This window comes from Chenopodium quinoa, unplaced genomic scaffold (assembly GCF_001683475.1).
Source record: "Chenopodium quinoa cultivar QQ74 unplaced genomic scaffold, ASM168347v1, whole genome shotgun sequence".
Classification (NCBI taxonomy): domain Eukaryota; kingdom Viridiplantae; phylum Streptophyta; class Magnoliopsida; order Caryophyllales; family Amaranthaceae; genus Chenopodium; species Chenopodium quinoa.
The window spans coordinates 2,530,821-2,549,313 of NW_018743285.1; the positions used below are offsets into that span (position 1 = coordinate 2,530,821).

Here is an 18,493-nt window from a genome sequence, read left to right on the forward strand (position 1 = left end):
AAATTGGCTGTCAATTTTATCTCAAAGAGGATTTCCGGTTTAACCCAAGCACCGTGTGGGGGAAATAAACCTCTTTAGGAAAGTGTATACACGCCTTTGAAAATGTATCAAGGTTTGAGACTTACGTGGTCATCGATATTCTCATGTTCATGCTTGGTGTTGTCAGCTTGGAGGAAAGGCAAGTTTGATTCTTCACACTAGTGTAGTCTTTGTAAATTTTCAGTAATTTCATTGACAATTCTAATACTTCATTGTAATACATTGTTTTGTATTTGATATTTACAATTTAAAATTGTAATCATATGATTTAGGTTTTGTTCCCACACAAATTTTGAGTGTTTTTCTTATTGAAATCACTGAAAACCTAACAGAAACATAACAGTTCGACTGGTACATCTAATCTAAAGAGACACCTTGAAAAGTGCCAACTATATATAGATTCAGATAAGTCTAATAATGCATCTGAATTTGACCAAAAAGAATACTGTAAGTTATTTGCTAGAGCTATATTAAAGCATGGTTATCCTTTAAGTATTGTTGAACATGAGGGGTTTAGGGAATTGCATACATATTTAAATCCCAAGGTTAGAACTTTTTCTAGAAACCCAATATTGAAATGGTGCATGACAAAGCATGATGTGTTAAAGCAATATCTACGTGATACACTTAAGGCCTTATCAAGTAAAGTTTCCTTGACTTGTGATGTATGGACAACCTGTACTACTCGTGGTTATTTGTCTCTTACGGCTCATTTTATGGATAATGATTGGAAATTACGGTCAAAGGCGTTGAACTTTAGGCATTTTCCACCTCCCCATAATGGTCACGAAATTTATAATTTGGTTTTTAGTTTGATCAAAGATTGGGGTATTGAAAGAAAAATTTGTAGTATAACTATTAACAAAGCAAGTAATATGGATTCTATGGTTGGGAAACTCCAAATTGAATTGGATGCAATTGCTAAATTACCTCTTGACGGCAAATATTTTCATGTTAGATGCTCTACCCATATCTTAAACTTAATTGTCAAATAACGTTTGAAAGTCATTGATGAATCCGTTGCGAAAGTTCGGGAGAATGTGAAGTATGTTGATTTTTCTGAAGCTAGACTTATAAGGTTTGAGCGGTGTGTTTCTAGTTGTAATTTAGCTAGACATTGAGGTAGCTCGTAGTCCGGAGGGTATCTTTCTTTCTCAACGAAAGTACGCTTTGGATATCTTGACTGAAGTAGGTATGTTGGGTTGCAAACCCATTGATACTCCGATGAAGCAAAATCATCGCCTTGCTCATGCTTCAGGTGAGTCGTTTGCTCATCAGGATCAATATAATTAGTTGGTTGGACGATTAGTATATTTGTCGATCACTCGACCAGAGTTGAGTTATTCGATGCATGTTTTGGCTCGGTTTTTGAGTGATCTGCAGGTTTCTCATTGGGATGCGGCCATTCGTGTCTTGCGCTACCTAAAAGGTAGTCCGGGGCAAGGCATCTTGTTGCGACCTATGAAAGATTTACGGTTGACGGCGTTTTATGATAATGATTGGTCAGCGTGTCCTTTGACTCGACGTTCTTATTTTGTGTTTCTAGGTTTCTCGCCTGTTTCTTGGAAGACTAACAAACAACCTACCGTATCTAGTTCCTCGGAGGAAGCCGAATACCGTTCTATGGCAGTTGCTACTTGTGAGTTAAAATGGTTGAAAGCATTGTTGTTCTCTGTTAGAGTTCGTCATTCGAAGTCTATGCAGCTGTTTTGTGATAGTCAATCGGCATTACATATTGCTAAGTGTAGACACCTAAAAATGTCTCCCCAAAACCAAACCCGATGATGAACAACCTTTCATCGCCATTATTGATCGATTCAAGTATTTAGTCAACTAATCAGTCCAAATGTTTATTCAAACTCAGTCCAATCTACATTTTAGCCTAAACCTTTTTAATTCATTTTGTGTTATTTATTAATTAAGCCTGATTAATAAATAAAAAAAACCCTAAGCCTGAAATAAGTCCGTAACTCTGAAACGACGCCTAATTTATCACGTGCTTAATTCAAATTTAAAGATAAAAATGAACCTAAACGTTTTTTCCAAAAAACTAAAATGCCGCGACACGGCAATGTCTGCCGCGACACGGTAACATTCGCCGCGTCACGGCAATTATGTCGTGACACGGCAATTTTTAGGTTTAATTCTTTCGCGGCGCTTCAATTCTAGGGTCCCGTGCTTTACCCCTCATATTTTCTCTATAAATACGAGGCTGATTCCTCAGTTTCAGGAAACCAAACAATTCTCTCTTTCTCTCTTATGCTCTAGCCTAAACACTAGCCTACCCTATTCTTCCACCATACATCCTTTAAGCACTCCCCAGAGTCCATAATTTACCCAAGGTTCCACACTTAAACCAAGGCGTGAAAGGTAGAACTGTTTGAGGGTTTGGCTTCAAATCAACTTTACTTTAATTTAATTTAATTTCCATTATTGTTTGTTATTTTCCTTGAAGTTACTAACGCGTTTATTGTTTTATAGTTGCAAGCAAACACTATCAAAGTAAGGAATCATGTTCCTTTTGTTCCTTTTATACTTCTAACGATTTTTATTATGATTTTCATGTACTAATCGTTATTATTATTGTTGAATTCCTTCCAATGTTAATGTTATTTTATTATTGTATTGATCACCATATTGCATGTTTAAAGGGAATATGTAATTGAATATAACGCCTAATAGGATAATTTGGACGACCGGTTTAAGTTCCTTTTTAATCTTGTTGTTAATTGAAGTGATCGCTAATAATTAGAATTATGTGTTGCATTAACATTCAACCAATATAGCCTAATAATAGTTTGGAGCAAATTAAATCTTTATAAGAATCGAGTAGAGACCAATACGGGCGAACGTGACTCCATGACTCACTTCGTACCATCATCCCCGATCCTCCTTTCGTGGTTCCGAACCATATGGAGTTAGTAATATCATGGATTATGAATTGGGTGTAACCTTCATGGGTCAATCGTTGTTGCCTATCGTTGTCCCTTTTCGTGGTTGCCTTTCAATGATCCGTGAATGGTTTACAACTTCCTTACAAAGTTGTTGGCTGCTCCCTACTTTGCTTTGTCCCTAATCGTATGTCAATTCACACTTCCTATGAGTGCCAAACATATTCACAACATGCTAACGTAGGCGCGCTTCGAACGACGCCTACACTAAGAATCCGGTGTTCCATGATCGTACGAATCATATTGAGGTAGATTGTCATTTTGTTCGTGATGAGTTGTTAAAGGGTAATATTTCTACTTCATATGTTTCTACAAATCATCGGTTGGCAGATATTCTTACGAAGGCTCTTGGACGACAACAGTTTGGGTTTTTGTTACGCAAGTTGGGCATTCGTGATTTGCATGCTCCAACTTGAGGGGGAGTATTATAAGTCGGTTGGTTTTATGTTAATATGTATATTTGGCATGTATATCTTTTAGGAGTTTTAGGTAAGTCGGGTCTTCTTTGTATTGTACTATATATATTGTCGTGAATATCAATACAACGCTTAAACCGTTTTCTCCAATCTTTTTTGAGTTTAACAGATGAGTATACCTATACACAAGTAGATATAATCTATGAACTTTGCTATATACTTCCTCCATTTCCATATATTTGATTCATAGCCTTTGGCATAATTTTTCAAGAGAGGAGTGCACATAGTTTACTTTAATTTAGAATATATGCTTACTAAAGCTTACTAAATACTGTTTACTTTTTTTTTCACTTGACTTGTTTGTCATAACATTTCTGTAATTCTTAGTATGTAAAATTAAAAAAAAAAAAAAAAGTAGATATTATGATAGCAATTTTATAGACAACTTAAACAAGATTCCGTATGACTACATATTATCTTAGTATAAGTCACAAAAGATGGTCAAAAGTCAGTGTGTAAAAATCAAACTAGGTTAAAAAAATGGAAGTATAGTATAGATCAAGTAATGTACGTAGTATGACATTTTCATTTTAAATATTACTTTCACAATATAACTTTACATGCACTTGTCACACATACATATGCCCGAGTGTATGATAGATACTCTTCTACGTAGACTATGTTTATACTTCATTTGGCAACTCTTGCAATAAAACATAAGCACTTTTGTAGTTAATAGCTAACAAGTTGCAAATGGTAGAAGAGAATGATGGCAATAAGAGAAAATGTAACAAGACTAAAAATAGAGGCAGCCAACTTGAATGGATTGAGGCAGGCTCAATAATTAGAGCTCAACAATGATTGTTAATGCAACTTTTTCCCTTGAGAATAATTCGGGAAAGCCGCTGTAAATTTAGTGGGAAAAATAAATAATCATAGAATATAATCAGATTTATTCAAAAACCATAATTTTACCTTTCTTTACACGTACTATTTGAGGCAATAAATAACATTAGATAAACGTTATATACAGTACTATGCCATTATGCTTCTTCAGATTTTAGATGACGCATAAGCGCAGCAAAATTATAGGATTTTATAATATCAGAAATTGAAGGGACTATGTCATCTCTAGATAAGGACTACTAAGCTAGTAGAAGTAGTGATGGTGTTGATTGTACAATATCATTTTCTTAGAATAAAAAAAGTATTATGTAATTCGGTGCCGACATTTTTGTTCATTTATTAATTGAGCTAGAGATTGGCACCAACTTTTTAATCTTTATATTTGGAAAAAAAAAAATGTGTATTTATACTTTTATAGATTTAGCAGCCAATTCGTGTTTAAATTGGGTGGATGAGTATTGACGGGTTAGATTTGGGTAATCAGATTGGAATATGTCTTAAAAATTGACCAATTTATGTGGATCAGGTCATCTGATTAGTGAGTTGTGTCAGCCTATCAGGTCATGTATCTTTATGGGCTCGGGATGGGTTAATTAACTTGAAGCTATTTCAATTTGGGTTCAAGGATTACGTTGATTCGGTTCAGATCGAGAATGAGTTTGTACCTGACTATTTTGAGTTTGGGTGCGGTTAAATTGAAACATTCACTTATCAATTTCTGGTCGAGTCATTAAATTAGGTTATTATCAAGTATAGACAAATACAAATTGATTTATTATCAACTCAATTACAATTCATGTTAACTCAGTTACAATTCATGTTGGTACATTCATGTTTAATTGAATCATTATGAGTTCGAGTTTGTTGTCAAAGAGTTGCTTTGTTACCATTAGGGTGGAGTTGATTGTCATGAGATGCACGGTACATATAAGATATACGTAAAAAGTGTCTCTGAAAACCTATATATAAATTTTCTAATACATTTTTTTCATTGGGAAAATTCCTAAGAGATTATCCATCCCAACACTGCTCTCAGCCAATCACAATTAACTATGACATATCACACGAGTAGTTTATGATCTTCTTAAAAAAAAAAAAAAAAAAAACTACCATGTTGACATGAGTTTTACATCAAAATCTAAGAGAACGGAAAATATATACTACTTCCGTTCCTAAAAGTTCGACTCACTAACTATCCATCTGGTCAAAATAAAAATAAATTTGACCACATATTATAATTTATACAATAAAAATAAATTAGTATGAAGGGTCTTATTAGATTCCCCTTATTATAAAATTTTCAAATATCAACTTTTCATAATTTTCACTTATACATAGCCGAAGATATTCATGGTCAAAGATGTTCATTGAGAACCGTGCAAATGCAAAATGAGTCGAACTTTGAAGAATGGAGGGAGTATATAGATTTAACATAATTATTGTTGCTTGAACCAACAATCATTTTGTACAAACATCTTTAATTTGGGTTAAACCGAATTATTATTATTTTTTTTTTTATTTTTTTGCTTAATAGATACTTCTTCCGTTCTTTTTTACTTGATCCGCTTTAACTTTTATACTATTCACCACCTCTCCTTTGACCGTCTTTTGTGAATAATATATAAAGAAAATCATATTCATGTGGGATCTTTTTGAATTCCTCTCAATAAGTACTATCATAATATATAACTTTTACAATATTTACTTATAAAAAATTAAATTATTGATCGTTAAAATTTTATATTGATAAGTTTGATAAAAAAAACGGTCAAGTAAAAAAAAAACGGAGGAAGTATTGCATAATCTATTCACCCTAAGCTATAATCTTGATGGTGAGTTGGTGATGAGCCCAAGAAACATGAAGTAGAAGCTCATAAAGAATAATAATGGAAGTGAAAATAGAATATTACAAAACGATGAAATTAAAGGCAGAGTCGCAGAGACTTCAGTGTACGTGTGCATGATACCCAACACAAACTTCAATGTATCACTATACGGTTACATTATTATCACTATTAACTTCACACCAGAATTTCTATTTTTACCGTTGATTTGATCATGACCGTTAATCTTGTTGACCTCTTTGCTAGATTATACCTCGTATTTTACTCTAGTTCGGACTATTTCCTGTAATACGACTATACAAGTATAAGTATAGAATAAATATTGTGTACGACGGGTTTACATTAATTTTATTGTAAAACGGTCAATTTGAGCGTAACTTTAACTACTTTTATGATAACTTTAACCACTTAAAGGGTAACTTTAAGTTGTCGTTAGTTTAAATTTTATGTTAATGTGTAATTTTTTATAAATACGTGATTAATTATTATAAAGACTAATATGATTAATCTAATACATTATAAGTTTTTTGTAAGATAAAATTTATTAATAGAAAAATAATAACTTTTGCAGTACAAAGAGTAATTTTTAGTACTTTAACATAACTTTAACCCGTTTTACAATGAATTAATGACGTACACCCGCCTTTTTAGAGAATTTGTGATAAGTATCACTACTTCTATTTTGGCCTATTTACATGCAAAGTATTTTGCTTTGTAATTTATATTTCTTATTTACAAAAACGTAAAGTTTTATATGATCTTGTTATATGCATTTTGATAAATATTATAAATATTTTTAAACTGTTTTTTACTTAATTATAATTAAAGATATTAATTGTTAAGATATACATGCACAACATGATGACAAGTTGCAACTAAATGAAAATGGAGGTAGTTTGTTAACACAAGTTAAACAAATAATAAATACTTTCTCTGTTCTTTTTTACTTGACCCGTTTCTTTTATCATGCTTGTTAATATAGAACTTTGACGATCAATAACTTTAATCCTCCATAAGTAAAAATTATAAAAGTTATATATTATGATAATACTTATTGAGACGAATTTAACAAGATATTACACAAATATGTTTTTCCTTACATATTATTCACAAAATATGGTCAAAGGAGTGGTGGTGAATAGTGTAAAAGTCAAAGCAGGTCAAGTAAAAAAGAAGGGAGGAAGTAGAAATATTGCAACTAAACTCCAACTATTCAATCAATATAATTTAACTACTCATGCTAAAGTTTTTCATGATCTAATAATAAAATTGTTTGTTAAGAATATTAAAGCATTATAACTGAACTTAAAAAAAAAAAAAAAATATATATATATATATATTTTCATGATCTAATAATAAAATTGTCATTAATAATTTTTTCAAACTTAAGTAAAATTTTAATGAACTTATCATAATAGAACTTTTAATCATATATATTCAAATATACAATACAACGTATGAACTTATTTAATAATTTTTAAAATAAGGCAAACAAAACAAGGCCATATTTAAACTTATTTTTAACTGCAAACTGAACTTTTTAACCCTTACGCTCAAAGTTATTTTTCCAAACTCATCTTAATTGGACTTATTTCCTAAAAAAGTGAAAATAATTAAATAATAAGATCAAAGTTCTTAATTAATAAAATCAAAGGCCGAATATTTGTTACATGTAGCTTGATTTCCTCTGCTTTTAGTTTGTAGTTTTATGGGCAACTGCTATAGGAAGGGAGAATATTTATTTTTAGTAAATATGATCAAATTAGTAGGGAAAAAATTGAAAAATAAATAAATTAAACGCTACAACTTAAAAGTAATTAACAAGTCAAACATTTACCACAAACGATCATATCAAGCTTTTGTGTAGTACTATGCAATTTTATGCTTGGAAGCATATTTTACTTTTGTCTTTTGATAAGCTCATAAAGCCCTTTCATTAGGCCAAGACGTTGTACTAAAGGGTTTTCATTCATTGTCTTAGAACTTTGATCAATCAAATCCTATAAATATGTGAGGCAACATGTACAAGACTAAAGGGTATATTCTTTTTGCTTCAAACCAAAAAAATAACAATAAAAATTATGAGGTTATTAATGATTCCTAAATTTTTGAAATAGTAATGATTTTATGTATCTAGTCTTTAACTTTTCTTTTTAAAACATGTCTTTGAAAAATCATATCTATTAATAACTATACAATTTGCCAATCGTATAAGATGTTTTGTTCGATGTTTGATCTAAAATCAAGCTTTAAAAGGTTTACAAATTTTTTGTACAGCATTACATGAGCTTTGCAAATCTAAAATATCAAGAGGTTGTAGGAATATGGACATTTTATGAAGAATTCGGGACATTAGCACTAGAGTAAGTCTTGTATGTGGGTAGCCACACGGTGTGGCCACATTGATTTATAAGAATAATCCTTATTTATATATGAGTAATACTATTTATTCATAAGAGTAACCTCATTTTGTCCATTAAAATAACTCCAATTCATTATATAATATCAACTAATTTAGAAATAAGTAACCCCATTTGTTCATTCGAGTAACCCTTATTTTGTTCTTTTAAAAATTGAAAGAATAAGAAAACCGCACTTTAGTTCAATCGAACAACCTCACTCTCCTTTCTCTCTCTCTCTCTTTAACTCGCTCCTCCTTTCTCCCTCTACCTTTCCCCATTTCCTTCTTAACTCCACTAATTCCACTGCCACTGCTTCCACCACGACACACCCCTATCCACCGCCACCACACTCTATCCTCATTCTTCACGGCATCAAGGCGATGGTGACGTTGGTCGCGATTGGTTGTTGGATTTTTAGGGTTTCAGGTGGCGCCTCTCTTCTCTCTCTTCTTCTTCAGGACGTCCCGCCTCCTCCTCCTTTGTTGTCTTGCGACGACCCGAAGTTTTTGTTCTTACCCCATTATTATACTCACCTTCATTCGAGGTTAAGGTTATCTTATGATGTTGAATAATTTTATAATTTGGTTGAGTTTTTGTTATTTTAGTTTTGAAATTAGGGCTTTGATTGATTGTGGTTTTTTATTTCGATGGATTTGTTATGGGTATCCGATTTTTGGTTGTAGTTAGATGGATTTTTGGTTGTTTTTAGATGGATTTGTTTGTGGGTATGCAATTCCTTGGTATTTTTGTTGTGGTTTTGAATAATCGATTTGAAGTAGCATTTTATCAAGTTCATTTTTCTGCTTCGATTAATTTTGTATATTTGGTCTTGATTTCAATTTTTAATAATTTATGTTGTTTAAGTTGTAGCATAGATCTGGTTGATTAGTAGTTTACCATGGTTCAAAAATTATTGGGTTCCACTATTTACCATGTCTGATATAAGTATTTTCAAGTCTTTGCTTTCGCTACCAATTGCTTATTACAAGGATGGTCATGGACATGAATTTCTAGTGAGACAAAATTATTAAGGTGGAAGCTCTCCATGTAGATTTCTCTAGCTCAATTTGAGGGACAAACCTGTTAAACAAGTTCGAGATCTAATGCCTTGGGATGTCATTGTTTGTACTGGAAGCCTTATTCGTGTTCGAAACAAAGTGCCTGATAACTCACAATGATTATGTCTTGGAAGAGGTAATTCAGATTTTTTTTAGCAAGGTTTTAGATTGGAAGCTCGTATGATGGTGTAGCCGTGTAGCCTGTGGCATGATACCCCTGTTGTCCTGCTGATCTCTTATGTTGTTATAAAAGTTTTCTATGTTTTGTATGTCAGAAAATTTAGTTACCTTAAAGAGTCTAATGCTAATCACTTGTGTTGTCTTAAGAACTATCCATGTTTTGTATGGTGAATATCTTGTTTTTGCTATGAGAGTCTTTGCTAATTGCTTATGTTGTCTTAAGAACTCGTCATATTTTGTATGCTGATATCTTGTTATTACCTTGTTAGTTATGACTCTATTGGGCTTATTTATCTAGTTCACATCATTATTATCTATTATCTTTTGTTGTGATGGAATATTTACATATGAGACTAGCATTTGTAATGGTGTAGTGTATTTTTAGAGTAATATCAAAGATATATATCGAATAGCTCGTTTGATATATGCACCGAAATATGGGATTTGGTTTGCATTTATTTTCAGATTCAACACCCTTAAGCTCATTTTTCTTGTTGAAAAGGCTTAAGTTGTAGCATTTATTTGAACTTCATGCACTCAAAGAAAGCCACCGATATCTCAAGTATGGTTTGATGTTTCTTTTATTGATCTATTCTCTATAATGTCCTATGATCATCAGTTGAGGCTATTTTCAATATGATGCTTATTTTACAAAATCTAACCTATTTATATTATTTCAGTTTGCTGATCATGCCTTTTCATCTCTGCAGCATGATAGATCATACACGCAACAGCTTTGAAGATATAGTGGATGCACATTTGGCATACCTACAGGTAGGCTTTGTTAGTTTGTTAAGGATTCACTATAATCCTCTACTTGGAAGTTTACACGAGGGCTCTATGCAAGTGTGACTGGTCTTTTGATTGGGGGAGAGCTCTGATGTGTGCATGGCCTCGCTTAATGTAGTTGAAGGTTGTGTTGGAATTATTGGCATTGATCGTTTGCCCTTGATTTCATTTGACATGATGTGAAGGACTTGACACCAGATTTATTGACATAGCTTCCTGATGACTATACATTTGAGACCACCTAGCAGACTTGATAGTAAGTTTTAGGGTTTGAAATCAGATTACATAACTCATTTTTAGGAGTCAGCTTTGGTTTGTGTTTAAGCTACATCTGTGCTTGGTTGCTTGTGTTTTCACAGGATGATTCACTGCAAGCAGTGTGGTCAAATGGTGAAGGTGAAAGGAAGCTTATTAGGTATATATGATAAAGAACGCAGAAAAAGAGACACTCATTGAGGAGAAATCTGCTTCTATTAACAAATTGGTGGCAGAGAATGGACTAGGGCTTGAATCTTATCTAAAAGGTAATAAAAGTTATAGTTTTATTCCATGGCGCGAAAAGAAAAAAAAATTAACAACCATCTTTAATATACGATTGATATGTTTCTTATAACTGATCACTCTCTTATAATTCAATTTAAAATTTGTAAATATATGTGTATGACATTTATTTTATATATGTAAATAAATAAATGTGTATGCCTTCCCTTCACGCATGTGCTAGAATGTGAATGCAAATCAAATAGTGGCCGCGGTTTTTGGCTGCCAAGGTAGAATGCTTTGATGCTGATAATTGTATGCTACTGCAGCGTTGTTTATTTTGCTTCATCTGACTTTGCTTTGGTTTGTTCAGGTGGGATGAAGGTCAAGACTGACGGAGATGAACCATCTCCTTATGCCGATTGCTGCTATGCCCCTGTTGCATGATGCTATGCTCCTGCTGTTGTTTTGCTTTACGCTACCGCTGTTCTACTGCTAATCTGCTATACTTGTTTTTTTTTTCCTTTTTGAATTAAAATTGTAATATTGCAGCTTTGTATTAATGAAAATTATAAGTTTTTATATATGTTAGTGTTTATGTGTCAATTTAAATGGAAAAATGCAAAAAAAAAAAAAAAAAGCATTATTCGCACTGGTTACTTTTTTTTTTAATTTTTGAAGGCATTATTGGCACCGGTTAACCGTGCGAAAAGTTATATTATTCACACCCCTCAAATCTAAACCGGTTCAAAACCGGTGCTCATTTCGTTTTTTCTACTAGTGTCCACTTATGTAAGAGAGTAACCCCTTTTTTTCATTTAAGTAACCCATATACGTCAAGGTAACCCCATTTGCTTATCACCGTAACCCCCTATTACTTATTTAATTGTCTTATATGTGAAGTGGCCACACCATGTGGCTAGTCACATATAAAAATTTGTGCTAACACTAAAGTAAGAATATTTAAAGATTGCTTTTATGTGTACAAATAGGAAATTTTAGAATAGAATTGCATATATGTCATTTTTAAAAAAATCATTAAAATGATACTCCGGTTTGCATTAGCTAATTTGTTTTTTCCAGTTAAGTAGTACCCAAGACTGGAGTCGAACCACCTATGTGTTGGATACAAGGCCAACACATCCAATAACCCTCTTTCTCTTAACGAGAATCCTACACTTCTATGAGAATCGATCGATCCTCTTTGATTACAAGAATGAAAGGCAAAGATTTAATTACAATTTCTATACACTTAATTTAAGAAATTAATTGTATGTATTTCCCTTTGGATTCCTTTGTCTCCCTTTCCTACATTCATAGTACATAACCTTATTACCTTCTCCATTCATTTTTATTATTTGTTTTTTTAAAGGAAATTTAATTACATAAGAAATTAGAATAGTCCTCTCTAAAAAATAAAAAAAAACAAAAAAATAAAAAAAAAACATTGATTCTAACTTTTCAGAATAACTAAATAAAATTAATATCTATAAATTGATCGATATCTCGGTGAGCTTGCATAAAATGACCTAGTGCAACAATATAGTCTGCTGCTCGATTGCCCATTCAATACAACAAACCATTGACAATCAATCATTACATACAAATCCTCAAGTGTACAAAATAAGCTCAATATTACACATACTCAATATCATAATAATACATATACACATGTCAAGGAATATTTAGAGAGGAAAATAGTTATAAACTCAATAGGTTAGAAAAGTTTATAAACTCAATATGGTACTCTATATAATTATTTATTATTATCACACTATTATAAAAATTAATTTAATGATAATAATGCATATTTGATCAATTAAGCCTGGGATCAATCAATCAACACATTGGGTCCAGAAAGTCAACACGTGGGGTGGCATTTAAACCTTGATTTTCATAGAAGTACGTAACACTCCTATAAGTCTACAAACTCTTAATTATATAAGAGTTGATACTAATATAACATTATTTATACTTAATTGTTTAATGTAATTGTACTATTTATGTTTTGGTTTACTTGTTTATGTTCCTATTTTTATTTTCCTTTTTTGGGATACACAACTTGTTTATATTGATTTATGTTATATAAATTAATTAAAGAACGGTTCTGAAGGAATAAGAATTTTGACCTCAAACGCAATGTGTATTGTAGATTTATAGTACAAAATATCAATCAAATCTTTAAGCTAAAGCTTAATTTCAGCATACATTTAAATTATTTTTCTTCTTTTTGATGTTGATGAATTGTAGACAATCATTTCTTATATTGTTAAATTAAATACTACAGAATTAAACTTTCATCCCGTTAATTACTTAGTAGTATTTACTCTTTTTAATCAAAATGATTATTACGGAGTACATTATTCTTCGAAATAGTTTTAATAAGAAAAATAAAACATGATTTAATTTATTAGATGACCTATACACACTCCTTCCATAGTTCCATTCTTAATCAATTTAAGAAATGGTTTAGATATGTATGTATAAATTCAATTATAAGCCAAACTTTTGCTAGAAGAAGTTAAACATTTCCTACTACGTATAATTTTATTAAAGTAATACGGAAAACTACAATAGTATAATTATATAATTGCAAATGAGTAAATATCCCGTCAAAAAAAAAAAAGAGAAATTGTACTTTCATAACGAGTTGAGGGAAGCAATAAATTGTTAACTTTTGATATATTGAAATTGCCAAAAACATCAAAACTATATCTCATTTACATAAATAAAAAAAATCTAATAACAAGTTAAATATACCTTTGTTGCATGCTTAGGTTTTTTTTTTACTTCGATCAAGACTAGATTAGAATTGGAAATTAGATAATACCATGTCACATCTAAAAAAATTTAGATTAGATCATATCAGGTGAACTAAACGTCTGAACATAACCACAATTGCTCATGTGTACACCCTATGAGTAAGTCCAACTATATAATCAAAATAACTAATTGAATTCGATTTTCAGCTAAACAACAATCACTCAAACTTACTAAATTAAACCTTTTTCTAATATCTTTCAAACTATTTTTAATGAAATGCACTTTCATTAAAACATTCATTTAACAGAAACTTACTCATTTAGGTGTTTATCTTTATAGGTTTTTTTTTTACCAAACTAATGATAAATAGATCTGATTATTGGACAAGGTAGCCCAATAAATATAGGATTTGAGCCAAGATTAACAAGGTTTTTTTTGAAAAGGGTCCTTTAGCGGACTCCTTTTATTGGACACGATCTGTATAAGACTAAAATGTTTGTCCAATTTAATAGAAAAAAAAATGTGAAAAACAATTATGTTATCTTTGTTTCATATTATGCGCAACAAAGGTCTTGATATAGACTCCCAAGTAAAATTTGTTTGTCGGTATTAAATAGAGAGTGAAAGATGGAGATGCATGTGATAATGAGAGCAATAGAGAATTAAAAAGAAAATTTGTTGCACAAATTGTGTATGAGCAATTTTTACTAAATATTGCACATAAATATAGGTACTACTTAATTTTGGCTCTCTCGTCTATTCTTTTTCCTTAATCGTTTGTTGGTCCGTTCATTGTTAAACCGCTATTCAACTGTTCCACTTTACGCAATATAATATGACCCTCTTTTGACTCGATCAATTACTGAAGCTCACTGACCCAACCCGACCCGCCCAATAATAAGTTCTAATAATGAAAGATGCAAATAAAGGGGAATTACAAAAGAGAATCTTGAAAGGAGGCTCCTTTGATGGGACAGAAGAAAAAGGAGAGGGGACGGAAGGGAGGCGCAGCTTCATCGTTCCTCATGTGATGTTGGCATGGCATGTTGTTAGGAAGTGGTGCCCTGCACACTACACTGCTCTCCCTCTTTTGCTCTTTGTCCCCACTTTTCTTTGGACCCCAACCTCAACCTCATTCGCCCCCTTTCTTCTTCTTATACTACTATCAATATCAATTGTAGAGTTTATCATACATCCATTCTTAGCAATTTGACTATTGAACACCCTTAATTAGCATGCCATAAGCCAAGGCTAGGCAAGATAAGGCTTATGTAGAGATTGGCCACCGGTCACCACTCTCTTCTTTTCCTAGAAGAGAGTCTTACGTACAGCTGGGTATGGGCTAGGTTGACATGATGACCAATCTATAGCACGACACAAAAATTGTTAAACTTGGTATGAATTCGTCACAAGATTTGCATAAAACGACAGACAAATCAATGTGTTACAGATAATACATGGATATTTTTCTCAAATTTTGAAATGAACACAATGGTTGATTCGCATAATGCATATAATCCCACTTATTTTACCAATTTATAAAATATATAAAATTATTAAAGGGTCGGTTGGCACAATTCAACCTAGCTAACATAATACGGCACATGAGTCAAGTCATGTGTATGGGCTATGCTCAAGAAAGATTGGCATGTGCTTATTAGACGGGAAAATTAAAGAAACATATTTAAATTTCACGTTTTATATTGAAGTTAGAAAGTCATCAAACAAGCAATTTTTTTTAAAATTTTTCATTTTAGGGAAAAAAATCGAAGGGGAGAATGATTTAGCGTGATAAAGCATAACGGCTCCAAAATCAAGGTCCCATATACTTCTCATTTGTCTTACTCGTGTAATTAACGTTATGTTTTATGTGGAAAAAAAAAAAATCTCCTCCTTATGTTACATATATCATGATGTTTGTTTTCTTAGCCACGTTCTTTTCGCCTAAATAATCAAGGTTCAAGTTACATAGGTTATCATAAAAAAGAAAAGGTTAAATAAGTTATCATATGTTAGAATAAGTTAATATAATAATGCTACCAATAAGATTGGTAAGTCTATAAATTAATTGATAAATGCATGCAATTTTAATAATAATAAAATAATAAAATAATAAAAGTTTTACCTCCAAAGAAAAACAAATTTAAGGGCCAATAAGTTTTGATAAACTCGTATGAATTCTAATTTGTCCAAATCAAATTAGTTGAGGGGTTTTAGGTATAAACTTACATTTAATAATTACGCTTATTTTATAAATTAAATACATCTTGCGTCTTTAAAAATTCTTTATTTTTTGACTTAATTTGTGAGACAAATACTACTCTGTATCAAGGAAGAATTTTTAGTGATGGAAATTAATAATTTGATGGATCTTAATCTAAGGTAATAATAATGGCTTTTTGTCAAAAACTACCTATTAAAAGCCATATTTTGTGAGAAACTACCTAATAAAAAATAAATTGTTGTAAGAAACTACTGATTAAAATGAAAATGTTGTAAAAGACTACCCTTTCACCGGATTTTCGCCGTTGACTAATTTTTCCAGCGTTGACCACCCATTTGCCAATCACGTGAATTTTTAAAACCTTTTTTTTCCATGCCCCACCAACAATGCCACCTATCATCTGACCGACCGAGGGTGTTCAACACTGGAGAAATTAGTCAAAGACGAAAATCCGACGAATAATAGTTTTTTACAACATTATTTTTTTTAATGGGTACTTTTTTACAATATTTTTATTTTAATAGGTAGTTTCTTACAACATTTTTTTTTATTAGGTAGTTTCTCACAAAAAAAATAGCTTTTAAAAGGTAGTTTATGACAAAAGTCCTAATAATAATATATTTAGAAAATGCTTTGCTGTGGTTTAAGAATGAATTCTCATTATTACAATACTCATGAACAGGCTTGAATAATTTTAACTATATTATGTTTAGATACTATTTGTGTTACACACTAAAATTTCACAAATATATAGAAGGATTTCAAAATATTAATAGCAAGCTTTTACAAATTACACTGCTAGCTATGTATACATAAAATAAATTTAAGGATTTACTTGTTTGGTCACACTTTTTTAAACTCATATTAATTTTTATTAAGTGTTGGCTCAAGCTTATATGTGTTTGTTACTCGGTAATAATTAGACAAGTCGAGATGAAATAGCTCCTATATCAATATTAATTTGTAAATAAATTAAGAATTTAAGATGTTAGTATTAATAAAATTGCTATCATGGAATAACTTTAATAATGGAGATTTTTGTCTAATTATTTTTTTCTGCTAAAGTTACCTTTACTCTAAAAATCAGTTTCAAACACTGAAAATTGAACTTACTTAGTAAAAATCGATCTCAAACGATAAAAACTAATTTCAATTAATATGTTTACTAATCAATTTTCATAATAAAAAATTGCAAATAAGTAGCAAAAAGAAATTTTAATTAGTAATATGTATATTCAAAAAGCATGAGTGTAAGTAGTTCACTTCAGTGAAAAATACTTTTTGATAAGTGTAAATTGATGAAGGGTAAGGTGTGTTTTTCTCAACTTATTTTGATCGATATGATTTGAGACAATAACCAAAAAAAAAACCGGTTAAATAAGTTCATCACAAACTAAATTTATACTCCTCCGTTTTTAAATACTTGCTCCATTTCTCCATGTGCGGAGTTTTAGGAGAAATTAGAGAAAGTAATAAAATATGGAGATAGTGGGATAAGTGAAGAAAAATAAAAAATTGTAAAAAGTAAAAGTAGTTGAGAGAATTGAAGGGGAGAGAATATAAAATTAATTATAATGATTTATGTTGGATCCACTAGTTGAGAAAAAGGAATTAAATATTGTAAAAACTTTTCAAATAAGAAAATGGAGCACGTATTTAAAAACGGCCAAAAATAAAAAGTGGAGCCAGTATTTAAAAACAGAGAGAATATAAAATTAGTCAAAATTAATTCTGGCATATTAATAACTTGAGACAAACTAAGTTTAGATTAGTCTATATAAAACTATGTGTCCCTTAACATTGTTCCAAAAAGTTATTAATTATTTTGTAAAATAAATTTATATCGTATTATACTTTTACACCATGCAAATTAACATACAAATCATATCAAACCAAAATTCTTATTATCATTTGCATGAATATATCAAATACTCCGTACCTTTAATTTGTATTAGTAAATTAAAGAAAGTTGGATTTATGAAAAATACACATTGCATCACATCGAATCTAGCTAGCAAGATCCCATTAGATAACCAATTCTCAAATCAAGCTAGCTTAGAGATCAGAATAGACAAAATTTTAAATATTAACGTCACAAAATTATTTCATATGAAGAGAATACAACCTAAGCTGAAAAAAAACACTCCCTTGATCAATAATAATTACTTCAATTTAATAATATCCTGAAAATAAGTAATAACACTTTATATAATTATATGTTTGTGCAAACTGCAAAGAATACACTTCACTCATTTTTTCCTTTTTAGTACAAAATTATTTCAGTAACATTAATATGCAGTTAATTTAAATATGGGTGGTGTTTCGGGGTTTTCTGATGTCCTGCGGGAGAGTTACAACACCGAGACTGGAACCGGCCGCCTGTACCTGCAAAATAACGGAGACTCCTGGGAGCTCCGCCTCCAACGGTCAAGTTAGTACCT

General features: G+C 31.1%; 1 long non-coding RNA gene across 5 annotated transcripts; it reads left to right on the forward strand.

The window, feature by feature from the left end:
* The first annotated feature begins 8,720 nt into the window (after positions 1-8,720).
* Positions 8,721-11,655, forward strand: LOC110735715. Of its 5 annotated transcripts, XR_002514164.1 has the most exons (5): positions 8,734-9,752; positions 10,507-10,570; positions 10,704-10,841; positions 10,945-11,109; positions 11,439-11,649. It is a non-coding gene; the product is annotated as an uncharacterized LOC110735715 (long non-coding RNA). The 5 variants fall into 5 exon arrangements; XR_002514163.1 differs by having other exon boundaries at positions 8,721-9,102; positions 9,610-10,841; positions 11,439-11,655; XR_002514161.1 differs by having other exon boundaries at positions 8,731-9,752; positions 10,507-10,841.
* Positions 11,656-18,493: the final 6,838 nt, after the last annotated feature.